The 21,471-nt window shown below is 34.6% G+C and overlaps 1 protein-coding gene across 1 annotated transcript in view; it reads left to right on the top strand.

Moving 5' to 3' along the window:
* The first annotated feature begins 1,189 nt into the window (after nucleotides 1-1,189).
* exp (expansion) overlaps nucleotides 1,190-21,471 on the top strand; it is a 150,678-nt gene continuing 130,396 nt past the window's right edge. Inside the window, exon 1 of the mRNA XM_028174117.2 lies at nucleotides 1,190-1,345. The gene's annotated coding sequence lies outside the window, so the exon portion shown is untranslated. The remainder of the gene's footprint in view (nucleotides 1,346-21,471) is intronic.

Below are 21,471 nucleotides of genomic sequence, written 5' to 3'. Positions count from 1 at the left end.
CCGACGTCCATGAGCGACGGTGACCACTTATTATCAGGTAGGCCGTATGCTCGTCTGCCTACTTCTTCTTCTTTGTCGTTTCCTCATTAAAAATAATTCACAAAGGCAATAAAAAAAAGTTATTTTTCAAATTTCCATATAATATTCTTGTTGAGGCGTAAAGATGATGTCTTACTAATTACATATATATTGTAACAAAATCCGATAGTGACTACTTGATAATGATTTCACTAATTCATTCATAATGTATCGACTTTTAATGTCATACGTAGGCCGTTGTTATGTTGCGGGTATTCCCACGTCTTAAATACAGATGATACAATGATTGGTCAAATTTTTGGGTCTGAATTTTCTTAAGAGCATCGCTCGTAAAATTTGAACCTGATCCCAATTACCTAAAGGCTCTTTTTAAAATGCCTGTTTCTATCGCGGAGCTGGAACGTAGTATGCCGGAGGGTATAGAGGGGATAATGCGAAGACCAACGCCTACCTTATGATATGGGTTCGAGGTCCATATTTTCTTGGAAGATCAGCTGTTATGTTCTTAGAACGATCGGTTGTTCGATGCGAACGGAAGTCGACATCTGAGTTGCGTCATATCGTTGTGTGTAAATATTCCGAAATATCTTAATCACGCGGCATTGACGATTAATCGCCCAGAGTCGATATACGCGCGACGTCACGTTTTATGTTATTGTCCTTTCTGTGGCCTCAGGTGGTCATTTATGTGGCCTTAACTATAGGTATCGCGGGAGAAATGACTCGCCCTCATAATATTCAGATCCGTCTCATACGGTCTCACCTTGTGTTACACGATTTGTAAATCACAAGCTAAAGCGATCTTTTCAGATTCAAAATAATATATTACTACTAATATATATAATTACTAATATACTTTTAGTATATATTTTGTCGTAGATTCCGTCTTAGTTGTACCGTTCACAAATTTTATTTTTAAATTAAATACACATGTCGTTTTCATAAAATTATGGTCTATATTCATTAAAATATACGCTTATCAATCAACAATTACAGTAACATACTCAAAAAGATAAGACTTACATTGAAAGTGACAATAAACCTCAGGCAAAAACCTCAAATCGCTACATCTTATGCACTCTGTCGCCGCAAAGGCAGCGATAGCAAGGTGATTAGTGTTTCGGGCCGCGCTGGTGGGAGAAACTCACGCAGTCTCTTGCCGTCAACCGCCCGAAGCGGACGCGCATTCAGTGCGCCGTATGAACAAATATATAAATATAAAATAAATAAATAAAAAACGTGTCAAATAACGTATAGTGGTTCAGTGTTGTGTGCCAGTGTTCAACAACTTTCTCCGATTCCCAAAGTGAGTTTCAGATTTATTATACTGCAAAAATCTACATAACTAGTACATATTTTTGTTTCGTTTATATCACTGTTAAATTTTAAATGTTACGCAAATACTTCAATTTCCAAATATTTTATTATATTGAACTAGAGAATAATATAATATACTTAATTGATATTTTTGAAGGAAAGCATGATTTGATGAAAATATGATTGTTTTGTTAGGAGAGTTCCCCGTTGAAGTCTTTTGTATGCGTAGCGCTCTACCCGAGCTACGAAAGTGTAGCTCTACATTCCGCTGCGTTTTCTAAAGTCGTTATTATTGCATTCGTGTATGCGTTATTCAAATTTATGTTGAATATGAACATTTCGCACGTAAACTTACAGCCAGTAAAATATGTTCACTTAGGTCTTCATAGTATCCGGACTATTGTGGAATTGCTTATTTCGAACACTGGTATATATGTACATATTCAAATTTCGACCAATTTGAGTCTTCGGATGTAGGGCAGCCGCGAAAATTTGAAACAATTCGATGCGTACAAGCAATCGTGCGTTCAACCCGGCAGCAATTGTGATTCATTTTCCATTTGTCAAATAAAAATTTCAATGTCTATTAATAAAATGTTTTACTTTTGTGTCCAATGTAGTGATAACTTATTTTAACTTTTAGCTCTACAGTTTCAAGAATCAAAATTGGATTCGTATGCAATTTCAATTGTACGTAAATTCGTGTAATCAACGTAACGCGATGTATGTTCATGAGTGCTCACAGCCTCCGACAAAGGTTGCGTTTTAATTAAAACTTGGTCGGCAACCGTAAATTATTTCTAAACATTTTGAGCTATCTTTTGTTATCATGAAAACTGTTCCCTGAAAATACATATAATTATCAATTTAATAAAGGACAAGAAAATAATTTTAATGTCTCGGAATTATTTAGGTAATTTATCTTGATCAGCGTAATCTCAGGTCCATATCCGTGCAAGTATTTGACCCAATTTCTGCGTACGGGCGCGCAGAGCTTGCAGTGCGCTTACAATTTAATAATATTACGAGCGATTTGTAAATACAGGATGTTTTAAATTACAAACGTGATATTTACACGGTGCAATGGAGTGGGGTTTTTTAACAAGCAAAATCTCTGTAAGTTACAGTTATTTAAGTTAATATCTACTAGATTATTTTTATAGCCAAAGCTCGTATTAATGTGAATGAAACTAACCTTTTCATACAACAAACTGAGACGCAGGAAATGTACAGTATAGCACAAAGTTCGATTCTTAGTCCGGGTTAGTGATCAGAATGACACGAATGACAGATGACAGTTTCGCAGCATACATAGGCAAGTTCGTAGTATCTACACGTTTGGGCTTACAATTATTATTACGCCTGTCACCAGTGTAAAGAATTTGGTGTTAGAAGTCTGAATATGCGTAATCTCGTCTGCATTTCATCCATCGATAGCATAAGTAATATCATAGCTTTGATCAATGATTGTGTAATGTCTTCCTAATTGAATGTACCCAGTAATTAAATAACTTATCTTATTAAAAATCCCAGAAAATATAACTATTCGAATTTAATGTTAGTCGAAATTCATTATAGCTAAATTGTTAGTAGTATCATAATCATGCGAAAAGTATAGGACAATTTCATTTGGTTTTTAAAATATCTTAATTAAAATATGTTTGATCGTTCTTAATTACGAATAACTCAATTTAAGAATTCCAATCAAACATCATGGGAGCGTGTAATTAAATGTAAATTATTCATATAATATCAATATAGTGTACGTATCGTATGTGTTTGAAAATTTAGTAATAGCCAAGGCTGATCAAAACGTTGTGAAACGAACGGTTGGTTTTGAAACACAGATAGATCGTGTTATGTCACAGAATTTATGTAAACACGTCGAGATACAATAAAAGAATTATATTCGACGGTCCAATGGTGATTTTGGTTGTGTAATATTAAGGTCTTTTGTCAAAAATGTCAACTGATTTTACGCTAGGTTGTATTGTAAGTTCGTACAGATATGCTGTAGCATATTACTTATTGCGGCCGCGAAGTAGTTTTTGTTTCGTTATTTTGGTCTTCTTTTCTCAGCTGATAGTGTGGTATTTAAAACTGTCAATTTGATTCACTGTTAAAGCGCCTAGAAACCCTAGAAATTGGTTTAAAATATAGACAAATTTTTACATACGTAAAATAACCGGGCTGCGTCTGACAACCAAATGGTAATTTCTAGCAGGTCATTGATGAGATGTTCCATTTACTAAATTCAACTGGAGATTCAAAATCGTAGGCATTCTCTACATTCTGGGCCATAATTGAGTTTATAATGTCACCGAAAAATATCTCATAATGGTATGCACTTCATTTCGACGCTTGAAAGGCAAACGTGACTAAGCGACAATAACTGCTTTATACATAAATGATAGGCAATAACCATATTCGATGCACAAAAAAAATATATTTCTAGGTCTATTAAAATCATTTCAATCCTACAGCTTGATGCGTTAAAATAGAATTTTTTTCAGGTATTTCAACTTTAAATTAGTCTACTGTAAAGTTCACGCATTGTCGCTTAGTCACGTTTGCCTTTCAAGCGTCGATTTGTATAAACTATATCCATTTTATATACATAGTTCATTAATTTGATATACGAAGCATACATGTAGTTGGGTACTAGTGTCTTGGGCGAGATTTCTCTTGCGTAAGCAATTTTTTCCCCAAGACTCTTGTGATTGGAATCATCAGCACATCAGTTCTTCGCAGCCATTACAGAACCTAAACCTAAAACCTTCACGATTCACCAAATTTGAATAATACGTGGCGTATTAGTGTGTCGAATATTCGTACAAAAGACTTAATGGTGCATTCAACCGTTTGTTAACTGTTACACTCTGTTATTGTAATGCAGGCCGAGGTATGTCAGGTGTGGTGCTTTGAAAAGAGTAGTCTAGAACGTTCTCATAGGAATATAATAGAATACTTTAAACATACGCTTATGTGTTTATGACTTCGCGTAGTGATTACGCAGTTTTCGTTCTATATATTTTTCAGTAATAATAGTAAGATATAGATAGTATTGTATTTTTTCTATACACAAATTGACGACTAATTTTTTTAAAGCTGTTAGCAGTTCTCTTAATAATTACATTAATGTCATTATAAATCATACACTCAATAAAACAAAATAAAACTAACAGATAAACAAATTAAAAAAATGACCGTAGAACTCATGTTTCAAGGTGGCGTTTACGTTGTTGATGTCTATGGGCTCCAGTAACTACTTAACACCAGGTGGGCCGTAAGCTCGTTCATCTTTTTAAATAATAAAAAAGTTTTGAGGGCAACATAAGAGATCGGAAGCTATGTAGGTTTAAACACTTTAACCGCGCGCCCCGTATGCGCGGGGACCTCGTAGGAGGTTCGGCCCCCGGCCCGAAAAAAAAAAAAAAAGGTTTTAACACTTTTTATCAAATCAAAATTTCAATTATATCAAAATATTAAGATAAAAGAAAACGATATAGCAAAATTCGTTTCGGTAAATGATAAAATTAGCCGACTTAACCTGATAGGTGTAAGGCTTTAATAAAGAATAAAAAAAAATATTTAAACTTGTTACTTTTAATACGAACAATCACAGCTGCATCACTTAACGATAAGTTCCCTTTGCTCGGTACACATTTCCGAGTACAAAGGCCGTAGGAAGAGAATAATTTACTCATATCTTTCAGTTATTATCCGATCCGATTTGCTAGAAACGCCAAATTCCGGTAAAAATTAATCAAGATCTTGCCAAGCCGATCTCGATCTTAAATCTAAAGCAGCAGGCCTTTGAATATATCTGCTAAGCGTTTAATAAAAATTCAGCAAAATTTTGCATTTTATTTTGATTTATAAGATCGCGTGTTGTTCGATAATTCGAATCTAATTATTGCAATTAATATGATATCCCACGAATAGTGCAAACAGAGGGAAAAAAATGTATTGTTTACGTGACTGAGTATTATAATTGCGCTGTCAGAGTACAAGTTTCCGATAATATAAAATATACCGATAATATATTATTACATATAATAAAAAATAGAAATGACGATTAAGTTTTTACTGGTGGTAGGACCTCTTGTGAGTCCGCGCGGGTAGGTTCCACCACCCTGCATATTTCTGTTGTGAAGCAGTAATCCGTTTCGGTTTGTAGGGTAGGGCAGCCGTTGTAACTATTGAGACCTTAGAACTTATATCCCAAGGTGGGTGGCGCATTTACGTTATAGACGTCTATGTGCTCCAGTAACCAGTTAACACCAGGTGGGCTGTGAGCTCGTCCACCATCTAAGCAATAAAAAAACCTACTTAGCTCGTAGCGACATTATGAGTCTGTAAGTACTAGCATCCTGCTTATTCGTGTGTTGAGGCTATCGTGTGGAGATTGGCGACATTAACGATTGTGACTGGTAAAGTCTTCAGTGTTTTAATTCTCTCAGACCCTGAGTACGTCTGCATGTTTTCGATATTTTTTTTAAATTTCTATAGATCAAGAATATTCTGTAGCACCAACCCAATTTTTTTACCATCAACACCCAAAAGGCTGGGAATATCGCTATTTAGTACAATTAAAACTTTAACCTCTTGTTTCTAGGGTAGTGACACGTTATTATATCTAATGACTCTTATAATCACTCAACCCTAAACGGACTCTGAGTTCATATAAACATCTCATAAAATTAAATAAACAACTCATATAAACGCCTTCATATAACTTCATATCCGCCAAATATCATGTAAACTACGTGTTACAAAATACCCCGTAAAAATATCATTAGTTATCAAAGCCAAAAATTTTGTCAACCCTAGTAAGCTCTCATATCAGGGAACCAGATTATTTAACAGAAATTCCTACGTACCTATTTTACCTAATATTGTTTATTTTAATAGTTTTCCTATTATTCGTTCATAAATGTTTGCTATCTCAATACAAGGATATCATTATACTCAAGTACTGGCTTAAAAAAATGTCTAGTTAGATGTCAATTTCAATGTCTTTTGAAATTTATGTTGTTTCGCGAACTAGGTAGAAATTTAGGTACATTCTGTGTAGTTTACTCTTTAATTTTACTAAAATAGGGTTTGCACATCAGTGAAAATAATAATTTTTCTTTAATTTTTTTGGGGTATGTCACACAGCGTTACTACGGTTCTTAAATATTGTGAATGGACTCGTTATAAGGCCCTATTTAACCTCCTTTCCACTTTACGGATAGTTTTGTAACACCCTGTATAATATTAGTATTATTGATACTACATATTTTTCCAACCTTCTTGTTAAATGCTTCATAAAAGTAATATAGGAATACATGAAAATAGCTGCGACAATATTTGCTTTCGCTAATCACAATACGCACGTGCGCGTGTACGTTGCGAAACTTTAGTACACGTAATTGAAATCGCAATGGCGTTGCAATTACTCAGATAGAAATCCAAGACAAAGCTTGTCTCGATGCTTATGCGTAGAAAGACCATTTATGAAGGAAATGTTTAGAAATTTGACAAATTTATTACTATGGGACAAGCCTATAGCATTTTATAGGCAGCGGCATGGCTCTGCCCCTGGCATTACTGACGTCACTGAGCGACGGTAACCACTCACCATCAGGTGGGTCGTATGCTCGTCTGCCTACAAGGCCAATAAAAAAAATATAAATGCCATTAGCGTTCACTTGCAACCATATTGACTTTAATAAGGTTTTCAAGGTGGGTGGCGCATTTACGTTGTAGATGTCTATGGACTCCAGTAACCATTTAACACCAGGTGGGCTGTGAGCTCGTCTACCCATCTAAGCAATAAATAATAATAATAATATCAATTCGATAATAGATTAGTAAAAGATGGATTGTGAGAAATATATGTTTTTTAAAAATCTCAGCCAAAGCGAAGAAAATTGAGGTATCAATAAAGGAAAGATTATGGCGGACGTCCGAAATTCCTTGCAAGAAAATTATCGACTCAAGTGTCAAAAACGACTTCCTTTTATTACACGGAACAGCCTCCGACTATCGGAAATGATATTCTTGTTGTAGTGCACGCGCGTTTGTCTTTAATATTGCCATTGAAATGTGTTAAATGATCTAATCAATGCTATTCGAAAATAATAACTTAGTAACTAACTTAGTATGAGCTAGAGTTACTTATTTATAGTGGCGGGTTTCAATTGTTCGTGATATTGATGAGTGACGTTTAATTATGGACCTGATTGATATGCTGGTGGTAGGACCTCTTGTGAGTCCGCGCGGGTAGGTACCCCCTGCGTATTTCTGCCGTAAAGCAGTAATGCGTTTCGGTTTGAAGGGTAGGACAGACGTTGTAACTATACTTGAGACCTTGGAACTTATATCTCAAGGTGGGTGGCGCATTTACGTTGTAGATGTCTATGGGCAGTAACCACTTAATACCAGGTGGGTTGTGTGAACCCGTCGACCCGTCTATGCAATAAAAAATAAATTAAAAAATACTCACAAGCTATTAATACACTCATTGATATTGTTTTAACAGTCACAAGAGTTAGACATACCAAGTGTCAATCGCTCTCTCTCTGTAAAAATGGGTAACTATTCCCTTGCATGCAATAAATAGCCTATCAATCCGTATTGGCTCAGAGTACGTTATTCTTACGATGTTTGTATTAAGAGTTATTTTTAGGTAGCTTGATGTAGAGTATTATAGTACTTTCTTCTACAAATGACTCCCATATGTTCTATTTATATTTTAGGATTTGTACATTGCTTAAATAAATTGTTTTCGAAAAACTGATCACAAAGATACCTAAGAGCTGATTACAAATTTATTGGGCCTAAGTAAAGTTTATGCAATTAATTTTAACCTTGATATTTTACGTCTTAGGGTCTCTATTATTGAGAATCATAATTAATAATAATTAACCCCGCATATGGTGCTCTAATACCGCTCATATTGATACTATGTTCAAATTACATATCTGAATTTTCTAATTAATAACCAGCTAGACAATGTAAAATCTAATTTATAAAATAACAAAGTTCATAATTCAACAATAAATCAAATTAAATGTTTAGTTCGGATACGAAACCGGATCTGCTCTTAACGATTTGATCAGATGACGAAAGTGTGAAGGTCATTTAGTTTTAAGACATCTTACGAGTATTTTGTAAATTAATTAATTAATATTTATTGATTTTCGGAGTTTTTTAAATAGAGTTTCGTATAGGACGAGCTGGTTTGCAAGTAATACGTCATAAGAAACTACAAAGAATGTTTTTTTGTTATCGTATTTCGCGAGTCTTACAAATAAAAAAGTAAAACAACTTTTACGGCTTAATCTTTTTTTTATTTTTTTATTGCTTAGTTGGGTGGACGAGCTCACAGCCCACCTGGTGTTAAGTAGTTACTGGAGCCCATAGACATCCACAACGTAAATGCGCCACCCACCTTGAGATATAAGTTCTAAGGTTTCAAGTATAGTTACAACGGCTGCCCCACCCTTCAAACCGAAACGCATTACTGCTTCACGGCAGAAATAGCCATGGTGGTGGTACCCACCCGCGCGGACTCACAAGAGGTCCTACCACCAGTAAAAACATCGCACAACTGATGTCGTTCGTGACCAAGAAAACTGTAAAGAATTCGAAACGCTGGAAATAATATACATAATGACAATTTAAAAAAAAAAACGTAAAAACACTTTTAATTCCCCTTTTTTTAGTTGTTGGAAAATAAGTTTTTTTTTTTAAGTTGTTTTTAAACAAAAATATTGTTCATCTAAAATGTCTCTAATCGATTCTACATTTACTTGTGTGGTTAATTAGGTAACCCGCGTATCGAACGCCTTTCTAATTAATCATGTGTTCAATAAAACTTCTCCCGCACGATTCTCTGTTGGCTACTATTATTAGTTATTCGATATTTTTGATTTCGTTTCAAACATTAAATGATATAACAATAATTATGTAATTGTTCGATTTTGATCATAATTTTTGTGGTGAATCGCTTTTGGGGCATTTAACATTTCTAAAGAGTACTATTTTTTCAATTTACATTTGTATATTATGTAATGTTAAATAACGTATTATATGAGAACGAATTATCGAAAACACTGAGTTTTGAACTCATCATACATTCTTCTTAAATCATTAGTTTGCATAGATATAGAAGACACGCAAGAAGCAAAAATTTATTTCACAAGCTCATCGCTCACTTGATATTAAGTAGTAATTGGAAACCATACACAGTATACAACGTGAATGCTACCATGTTTGTTCCAACCGTGTGCGGAATATATGGTACGGTGACACTTGAGGTCGTTGCCTCAAATTTATCATATGACAGCTATCTCAAACTTTCGATCGTTTACGACTTTTTATCCTTCGATCGGAGCATATGCTCCTCCTGATGACGTCTGTCACCTGACATCATGTTAAGAGCATAAGCATGCCGAGTAATGCCTATCAAGCCTCCTTTTTTTAATCTTTATTAGAGCCATACACCTATTAGGTTAAGTCGGCTAAGCCTCCTTTTAAATAGACAAAAAAACGGTACGCACTCGTGCACATAATAAAATGAAAACATGCCTCCTCTGCCTATTTCCGCCGTGAAGCAGTAATGCGTTTCGGTTTGAAGGGTGGGGCAGCCGTTGTAACTATACTTGAGACCTTAGGACTTATATCTCAAGGTGGATGGCCCATTTACGTTGTAAGATGTCTATGGGCTCCAGTAACCACTTAACACCAGGTGGGCTGTGAGCTCGTCCACTCATCTAATCAATAAAAAAATAAAAATAAAAAAAACTTGAGACCTTAGAACTTAAATTTTAAAGTGGATGGCGTATTTACGTTATAAACGTCTATGGGCTCCAGTAACCGCTTAACACCAGGTGGGCTGTGAGCTCGTCCACCCATCTAAGCAATAAAAAAAAACAACATATGCGAGCTTGAACCGTAAAAATAGGCGTGGTTCTCTCACAGCTTCAATAATAAGTAGCCTCCTCACAAATGCGTTGCTCAGAAATTGATTGTCTATTTGAATTTGATTAGGACCCGATCCCGGCGCGCCTTGAAGCGACGACTTTGATTTTTATAATGAAACGTAGCTCGAAATCTGGTTACGTTGTTATTAATGAAATTTATTCCGGCTCGGACAGAATAAGGGCGGACTCTATAGAAAATTTGTTTTTAATTTACAATCGCCGACGGTAACGTGTTTGATGTTGTAATCGTCTTTACAGACCGCTTCTAGGGAAAACATTTGTTGAGGCAAGGAGACTGATGGTAGAACCTACTGGTGGTAGGACCTCTTGGAACTCCGTACCACCATCCTACCTATTTTTGCCGTGAAGCAGTAATGCGTTTCGGTTTGAAGGGTGGAGCAGCCGTTGTTATTATACTGAGACCTTAGAACTTATATCTCAAAGTGGGTGGCGGCATTTACGTTATAGATGTCTATGGGCTCCGGTAACCACTTAACATCAGGTGGGCTATGAGCTCATCCACCCATACAGGCATTTAAAAAAATCATAAATGTTAATGATTTGTATGCATGAAATACGATTTAGAATATTTGTGGATGCTTTGGAAAAAAACGTACCTTTTTTTTTTCAAAAAAATTCATCAATAAACATTAAAGTATTGTGAAACGCCAAGACTTCCCACAAATAGACCAGATATAAAATAAATTTAAAAAAAAACCCATTCACAATGGTTTGGTTTTATTCAAAAATAAATCTATCTATACAAACTCTTTTTTATACGAACGTGTATAAGGTGTTGCCAACTGGCACAGGTCGGTACGGCGCTTAATTAATATCTGTTCACTTTATATTGTGACATTTCGAAACTCGCTTATTTTTAATTTCGTTCCAATAAAACCGGACGACCTCTGCTTGACGGCGCTGTCTTCTAGCTACGAAATTATTTCTTGGATACGGTAATTGTTAATATTTTTTTTAACTTTCATTATGGTCTTTTAAAAAATAGCTAACTCTTGTAGGTGAGCTAACAAAATAAATACGTCCACCAATCTGTGAAGTCGCGGACAAACGTTATGTTGCTTTATACAATAACTAGCTGACCCGGCAGACTTCGTAGTGCCTCAAATGATAAATAAAAGATAAATAGAAGATTTATCTTTAAACCTTTTAAACCTTCTCTAGACTTCCACAAATAATTCAAGACCAAAATTAGCCAAATCGGTCCAGCCGTTCTCGAGTTTTAGCGAGACTAACGAACAGCAATTCATTTTTGTATACATATATAGATATGATTTTCATAAAACTGAAGAAATATTACTTAATATGTGTCACTTTCACGAGCATGCGAATTTTACAACTATAAACACGTATGATATAAATTTAAAATAATTGAATTCTGACAAAAGCTTGATTTGTAAAAACAAAGTACCGCGTCCAATATTTTACGTTTACACTGTCATATAACCTTAGTGGTCCTGATTGGTTACAACGACGAATTGTACAAACCTAAAAAAGTAGAATTAATAGATATATATAATTAATAATTAATAAATATACATGAACATAACATATTTTTTTTTATTGCTTAGATGGGTAGACGAGCTCACAGCCCACCTGGTGTTAAGTGGTAACTGGAGCCCATAGACATCTACAACGTAAATGCGCCACCCATCTTGAGATATAAGTTCTAAAGTCTCAAGTATAGTGACAACGACTGCCCCACCCTTCAAACCGAAACGCATTACTGCTTCACGGCAGAAACATAAAAATACCATAATCTGAGATATTACTTTATAATAATTAAATTGCACTATGAAATAATAAATTCAATTACTAACATTAAATAAACGACAAGAGAGTATAAGACCTCTAATATAATACATATAATATTCATTGGTCAGTGGAAATAAATCCTGATCGATTACATTGACCGAGTTGTGAATAGTAAAAACCCATAAATATTATCATAACTTGGCCTGTAAACATCTCAGACACATGTAACGAGGCAAGAAGACTGGTGGTAGGACCTCTTGGGAGTCCGCACGGGTCGGTACCACCACCCCATCTATTTCTGCCGTAAAGCAGTAATGCGTTTCGGTTTGAAGGGTGGGGCAGCCGTTGTAACTATACTTGAGACCTTACAACTTATATCTCAAGGTGGGTGGCGCATTTACGTTGTAGATGTCTATGGGCTCCAGTAACCACTCAACACCAGGTGGGATGTGAGCTCGTCCACCCATCTAAGCAACAAAAAAAATCTATATTTTTAGTGACTGAGGCTTTCTCAAAATAGATTAATGAAAGAATTTTCCTTTTTATTTTTATATTATAACTTTATATAAAGGTTGTAGTTAGCAGCGCAAATGGTGCTCTCACTCAAATGATCTTAGTACACTTTCTCCAGTCTAGACAACTAGGTCACAAGGCCAGCTCACAATCATCGTTGCTTTTGAGTTCACTAACAGAGTATAGTTACTTAGTATTATGAAGTAATAGTATCATTTAACAGTAACATATGCTCATTCTATTCGTTATAAGCCATTACCAATTTGTAGTGGAGGTGATTGTGACGTTAATAAATTTGTCAAAATATCTTTGCTCGTAAATGCCAAATAAATTTGTGCACTCGTGAACACGGGTAATGTAATGTATAAACTTTAAAAAAACCAGAAATCAGTAGACAATACCGGTCCTCATGCCGTGTTACTTAAATCTTAAAATGGACAGTAGACACCGTGCAGTGGCCGAAAGACTTTAGGCTAATTAGCTAGTTAAATGGAAAAAATAGTGAGTTTATACATTACAAAGGCAATTAATTGAGTTATTCATTCTGGGCTGTAGTTTGAAAACAAAGCATTGTCCACATTCAAATGCAAAGGAAACCGTGTCCTCGTGTCTCAAGGAAGATCGCCATACTAACATTATGATACTTACGAGCTCTTGTACCCACTTAATATCCGGTAAGCTGCGTTTTTTTTTTTATGATTGAGCATTTACTGGTGGCCTGGAGGCCTTTCCAGTTTCACCAGGACAGGTGGGCGAGCAAAGGCTCAGCCAGGAGTAAGCTGCGTGTTCGTCTGTCTATCTGATACTAACAATTTTTTTTTTTACCAAATCCTAATAATTATAATAGATTGTAATTTTTTGTCTTGTCTAGTTCCTATGTTCTCAGAATTCTAGTTTTTACGTTACCTATATAAAGTATCGTATTTTTCCTTAATGTTCGTCTGTTAAAAACAAATAAAATATTTTTTGAAAAGGAACTTATATTTTTACCTGAATTAAAAACTACTTCTTAACCTAATTTAATCAAAAATGAAAATACCTAATAACACAATAATAAATAACACAATTATGATTTCAATTTTTTTTATTTTTTTTTATTTTATTTATACTTATTGTACACAAAAAGAAAATACAATAAAAACAGATTTAAAGAATGTCTAAATACTATGTACAAAGGCGAGCTTAACTCATTCATGAGTTTTCTTTCAGCAAACCATTATCAGAGAGAAATTTTATATTGATTGGTTTCGAAAAAAGTTCTATGAAATAGATAATGGTTTTGTCTTAATTTAATATATTAAATATATCATCAACTATTAATCAAGGTCACATTCAAACGACAAATCAGTGAGTGAGTCAATGAACTTTAACACGAAACTCGGACAAAAAATCTTAATACTAATCTCGTACTGTAACATTGTGTATACATATTCATATTGACGTAATTAGTGTATAAGTTGACGGTTATTCAACCCGTGGAAAGCAACAGAGAAACGTAGAGAAATCCGCATAGTAGCTGTAACATAGACTGTAACCGTGACTGTTTCGCGAATTTTCGCTTACAGATTATTAAATTAGGGTTCAATTTACAATATCAAAATTTTCAGTAAAATTACAGAATGATTAACAACTAATTATTGTATGCTAAGTTAGCATTACTAGTGTTTACGCAATTATGTTAATCTTATACATTAAAAGTCTATATTTGTACTTTTGTGTTAACATAACTTTTTACGTCAATTACTAGGATTGTGTCACTTTTCTTGAAAAGGTTAAGTTGATTAATGTGAAAGACCAAAAACAAGACATAGTTGTAGTGTCATATCTATATCTATACTAATATTATAAAGAGGAAAGATTTGTTTGTTTGTTTGTTTCGAATAGGCTCCGAAACTACTGGACCGATTTGAAAAATTCTTTTTCCATTAGAAGCCGACATTGTCCCTGATGAACATAGGCTACTTTTTTTAATTTTTTTTTTATTTTTTTTTATTGGTTTCATGTGTGTTTTAATGTTTCCGAAGCGAAGCGAGGGCGGGTCGCTAGTATTAAGTATAAAACGAATACTTTCGTCGCCATCGTCAAATCATTTCATGGCCGTCGATAACAACAAGACTCCGCAAATTTAAATTAATAGAACATGTTTCAGAATACGAATTACAACAAAAACTCATTTTAAAATCCAATTTGTGATATTTCGCTATCGGGCACCGCAAGTAATTGAATTAAGAAATTTTCGACTTTTGTTGTTTTTTTCTTTTACGATTACGCAAATAATGGCGGCAGAATGGCAACGAAACGCTTTTACCGCATTTCGGTCCAAAACACGAAGTCGCCTCGTCGTCCTCGTGGCCAACAAAAAACTCAAATTACAAAACAGTCGGCGATAGTCACGATTTTTTATAGTTGTGACTCTTACAGTGAAAGCCGCAACAATGTTTGGCGTGAATCTCTTTTCGTGTCATGCAGCAGATAAATCTAAAGGCATTACAATTTTTAACAAGAACTTCGCTTTTGATTCTCCTATTCTTCATTGATGTTTTCAAAGGAAACTTGTCTTAAGTTTCAAGGTCACGCACAATATATCACTCGACTTTATTCAATAGATTAGACGCAGAAGCCAATTTAGATAATTAATTAATAAAAAATTCGATCTTTCTAATTTACAATTTTTTTTGTTGGAAAAATGCGTTTCCGTTTACAGGGTGGGGCAACCGTTGTAACTATACTTGAGACCTTAGAACTTATATCTCAAGGTGGGTGGCGCAGTTACGTTGTGAATGTCTATGGGCTCCAGTAACCACTTAACACCAGGTGGGCTGTGAGCTCGTCCACCCATATAAGCAATAAAAAAATAAAAAAATCCATTATTTAATAAAATCAATAAATAATCGCTATTTCGGAAGTCTATCTAATGAACCTTACTCTACCAAATTTTAGGGAGAAGTCAATATGAATAGAAGTCCCGCGAGATGATCAAATAAACCTATCACATGTGATATTTACGGTTCGTAGTTTTCATAATTAAATTCCAAGGAATTAGATAAAATACTTAAATTATTTAAAGCGTTCCTGAGAGTGTTTTACTGGACTAGCTTTGTAAAAAAATTGTATTTGAAAGGACTAGACAAGGCCGTTTTTTAATTTGATTCGATGACTTCCTGTATATTATTATCATGTGACATATGCAAATAAATACAGAATATTTAAGTTTGAGCATTATGCTCGGTGAAAGGTGCATTGTGCAATATCTTGCTTGTGAGTGTATCCAAACGCTAAATGACATAATACTGACTTATGACATTCTTTAGCGGGAATATGCAATACATTAATACTTCCAACTGTTTTTGGACGTGTACCGTTCTAAAGGTCGTGACAATGTTGAAGTCGTCGTGGCCTAACGGATAAGACGTCCGGTGCATTCGTGTTGAGCGATGCACCGTGTTCGAATCTCAGGCGGGTACCAATTTTTCTAATGAAATACGTACTCAACAAATGTTCACGATTGACTTCCACGGTGAAGGAATAACATCGTGTAATAAAAATGAAACCCGCAAAATTATAATTTACGTAATTACTGGTGGTAGGACCTATTGTGAGTCCGCGCGGGTGGGTACCACCACCCTGCCTATTTCTGCCGTGAAGCAGTAATGCGTTTGGGTTTGAAGGGTAGAACAGCCGTTGTAACTATACTCGAGACCTTAGAACTTATATCTCAAGGTGGGTAGCGCATTTATGTTGTGGATGTCTATGGGCTCCAGTAACCACTTAACTCCAGGTGGGCTGTGAGCTCGTCCACCCATATAAGCAATAAAAAAATGTATCTATCATAAACATTGTTTAAACATCGATTAGATTGTAATTTAATAAGTATGTTTTTTGTTTCTCGGCAAAAGCTGTCACTAGCCGCGTTGCACACGTCACATATCCCGATTCGATTTCCGCACGACGAATTCGACGAACGAACGAATCTTTTATATTTTACACTTCCCGATCGTAACACATTACGAACATATCCGCTGTGTTGAACGCTGTGCATTCGGAAATCGAAACTTAGTTCCTGGTTCAGAAGTCTATCTAACGAACCTTACTATCTAACGAACCAAATTTTAAAATAAGATAAGATAAGAAGGGTCATCGTCATTCAGGGGTACGGAACGGGCCTCGGGGTAAACCCCACTGCCCGGAACGAAGCTCCCTGCCATACAGGGCAGGGGTGGAATGTATGCAAGACGGGATGTGGGGGGGCTGTTCGCATCGTGCTCGGCACACTCGCATCGACGAAACATATATACATATATATAATACGATGGGCTTCATGTTGCTAGGAGGAGCGATGCCCGTCAAATAAGCCTATCACTTGTGACATTAACGATTATTAAATTCCTAGGAATTAGGCAAAATACTGAAGTTACAACATTCCTGTGCAATATTGTACTGTCTTAGTTTTGTAAAAAAAAAGTGTAATTTCAAATAATCGAAAATCTGTTTTCAATTTAATTAACAAAATTATAAATATTTTGATTGGTGGATACTACACCGCCGTAATGCAACTATTTGATTCAGTGCGAAGGGTGGAATGGTTATTATAAAATGCAGTTGGACTTCAATCTCATATCTCCATGTGGGTGGCGGCATTCATAATGTCTATAGGCTCCGGAAACCTTTTAAGCTCAAGTGCCATTAAGGAATAATCAAAATTATGTAGCTGTTGTTTTTATGATTTTATTTCATAACGAAACATGTAATTATGATCTATTGGTAATCGGCTTTCGTTCGACATACAAATAAATTCATTGTCAGTGAAGGATTACCTGTGTCTGTGTGTTATGGTTGCGTCAGGCTAAATAATTTATATAATCGTTTTAAACTTAGCAAGATTTACAAACTATTGACATTATTGTCTTTTAAGAATACAGTCGTCACTTTGAAGTGTAAGGTTTAAGTCTAAATAGTACGTTAGTATTAATAGGGTTGTCTCATCAATTTTATCAGATTCCATAACTGATTTATGCCATAAATAGAGAAAATAGTGGTTCTGTTTAGGCTTAGAATACGCTCTAACATCAATGGCACAGATAAACGATAATATATCGTCCAAAAAAATGAAATCGAAGTCTATAAGCGCGATGACATAAATGAATTGAATTACTGCAATGGCGGAAGTAATCGATAAGCCGGAACTAAAGTTGAGTCATGCTAGACGTGACATTTCGATGGAACCAAACGCGGGCAGACAAACATTTTCGTAACATTAGGACAAAAGGATTTGACCGAACAATTTTAAAAACTTAGTTCAAACCTACAATTGAGGCCTATAAAATCAAAGGCAGCTAAACGCCTTAATGTCGTAAAATGGATTAACAATGGCGTCTTGTTTAGTTAGTTGGACACGCTTTAGTGTTTTCATGTTATAACAAATGCAGCTAAATCTCTAACAAGTTCAGTTAAAAAAAATTATTTTTACTCTGTACTAAGTACTAATAAACGAAGTTTTATCATTTAAAATTCAGATTATTAGTAATATTCTTATTCTTGATAAATCTGCTTTAAAATAAATAATTACGTAGCTATCCGAACAGTTATTTCAGCTTCTCAAACCTGCAGTGTTGCTAACACTGGCCCGTAATGACGTGTTTAGGGCTGATTTTTGTAGTTTACCTGAATATTTGAGAGACTTGGATTTAGCTTCGTCTTTGATTTTATAGGCCTCAATTAAGTTCGGTTATTTTTCATTTTTGTAGAGCTCCAATGAATTCGCGACATCAGTAATGGAACTATGAACAACCAAAGCCCCAGACAAAAGATAGTTTATCCAAAAGTAATTCATAAACAAGGCCCGATCTTCAATTCCCCAACTTTCACGGCACGTTTAATCCAACGTACTAAACTTATCAACATAACATTAAAATATCTAATCAGTACGAGTTCAATGAAATAACGGGCCTAGTTTTTCAAAAAGAAGGTTCATAATCACTTGTCGGGAACGCGCAATAAATCATTTTTATGCTGACCCGTGACGTACATTTGACGGGCGCCATTTCGTTCACATAAAAAAAATATTAACAGCTGACTAATTCAAAATGATACCCGATCAGCGTATTGGGCCGTACGATAAGCTGTTTATCTCAAATTGTTTGGTTTATAAGTAGCAAGTTACAAAAACGGTGTTACGGTGAAAGTGTGGGGAACTGATCGGTGCGCGTACAAAAATTGTATGTGCATCGTTGCATAATGATTTATGACGGTTTTACGAGCACTCATATGTTTGTCAGAATGTTTTGTGCGGCTTCCTATTTAGGTTAGGATGCGTTGACCCCTAGTTCTGCTTTACGAGTGAACACACAAAAACGTCAGAAAGGACACAATGAAAGTGATATTTAATATAGCAGTGTAATATAGTATAGTATAGTATAGTATAGTATAGTATAGTATAGTATAGTATAGTATAGTATAGTATAGTATAGTATAGTATAGTATAGTATAGTATAGTATAGTATAGTATAGTATAGTATAGTATAGTATAGTATAGTATAGTATAGTATAGTATAGTATAGTATAGTATAGTATAGTATAGTATAGTATAGTATAGTATAGTATAGTATAGTATAGTATAGTATAGTATAGTATAGTATAGTATAGTATAGTATAGTATAGTATAGTATAGTATAGTATAGTATAGTATAGTATAGTATAGTATAGTATAGTATAGTATAGTATAGTATAGTATAGTATAGTATAGTATAGTATAGTATAGTATAGTATAGTATAGTATAGTATAGTATAGTATAGTATAGTATAGTATAGTATAGTATAGTATAGTATAGTATAGTATAGTATAGTATAGTATAGTATAGTATAGTATAGTTTATAGTATAGTATAGTATAGTATAGTATATTAGTATAGTATAGTATAGTTTATAGTATAGTATAGTATAGTATAGTATAGTATAGTATAGTATGGTGTGAGCCTGCACGCGTACTACCGACCTGCCATGAAGCAGTAATGCTTTTCTGTTTGAAGGGTGAAGCAGTTGTTGTACTACAAAACTGAGACTTAAAGCTTGTGTGTTAAGGTCGGCATTTCGTTCTTCACCATCAAACTAAGCAATAAAAATAATAACAACAATACTATTCTGATTATTTGTTAATTAATTATTTTGTTTTGTTGCAGGTAATTATCACCCAATATTTTATTCATCATTAAGCAACGGTGATCAAAACGACCGACACTAGAAGTGCACCTTTCAAATCTTAATGAAATCGGTAGTTTTTTTCATTGGATTTCCTCTAACAATCATTTTATGGTATTTAAATGGTAAAAAATAAACAAAGGTCAGTTGATGTAAAATAATTGCTGTTTTTGTGTCGTTGTCTACTAACGAATTTTCTTCAAAGAAAACACCAATAATATTTCCTTAAGGATAACAGTATTCGTTAATTTGTATTATTATAACATTCTTAATTGTTCACGGAAATATTAATTGTTCATTGTTGCCAGCGATATTGAATTCATTCAACGCATGAATCGAATTCAAAGGGCTAATAATAAATTTCTGAGAACGTCCTCCCTTCTTCCAGTGCACGTGAATGCTTAGCCAAAAATTAATGCTTAGCCACCCACCTTGAGATATGAGTTCTAAGGTCTCAGTATAGTTACAACGGCTGCCCCACCCTTCAAGCCGAAACGCATTACTGCTTCACGGCAGCAATAGGCAGGTTTTTGTAGCTATTCCAACTTTCTCAATTCACGCACATCAAAAAAATTGCTTAGCATTCAACAAAACACTGTTCTATATTACTTTGTATTTAAATTCATCAATATTAACTAATTTTGATAAATATACCAAAACTTCTTAAATGGACATATAAAACCGAAATTATAGCCATAAATTTTGTACATTAAATTATCGTAATCCATGAAACCGCCAAGACTCATAAATTTTTACGTAATCAAAGGACCATTAAAACAAAAATGGCTTCATAATAACGTACGGCATAATCGATGGCTCGAAAAAAAAAGCAAAAAACAAAACTAAAGCATTCGGTTTATAAAAAAAAATACAATTAGGAATATAAATATGTTACTTTGTAAGCGGATGTTTAAGGTTATATTTATCGCGCGTTACAAAACGTTGCTTCTTATCTAATACAGATAGATACATTGGGATGTGACGTAGCTTCTGAGCGGCCGAGACGTGCTAGGCATTACGCGCGCGCGTCATTGTGGCTGTTCTGAATATTAATCAGGTGAAATTTTCTTTTTCGATTAATAACAGAACCCTTGATTCTAGAAGCTTCTCTACCGATATCATGATTGATCAGTCTTGTTCTTATCTGGTTTGGTTGGTGTCCGTGGACTTCGCAAATTCGATGCCGCCGGCCTAATATGAGATGATAGCTCAAATACAATGATCCTGCCCATGAAAATGCTTCAAAAATCAAATAAATAGGATCTTGGTACCCAAACCGGCTTGCAATATGCTCCGCCATCAGTAGAGTCTAACTTATTTTAAGCATTGATTCTTTGGATACGTCCCTCGGAAAATAATTTAGAAATTATTATTACATATATTGTTGAAAGCAAAATTGACTTCTTGTTCTTTCTTAAAAACCTTTTTATTTTAAAGAGTTCAGTTGAATATGCATATAGGGCATTATGCATTTTTAAATCCGTATCTCATTTATCTGTACCATTCGATCAGTGAACGCCTACTACATTTACAAAAGAGGTTTTTAAAGCACTTTTAGGATTGCGTGAAAAGATAATTGAAAAAACTTTATTTTTATTACTTAAGATTAATTGTTGTGTTTAAAATGGATCAGTTGATTTTTATCTGATGGGCCGCACGCG

This window comes from Bombyx mandarina, chromosome 05, assembly GCF_030267445.1.
Source record: "Bombyx mandarina strain Sakado chromosome 05, ASM3026744v2".
Lineage (NCBI taxonomy): Eukaryota > Metazoa > Arthropoda > Insecta > Lepidoptera > Bombycidae > Bombyx > Bombyx mandarina.
This window is presented reverse-complemented; position numbering and strand designations above follow the sequence as displayed.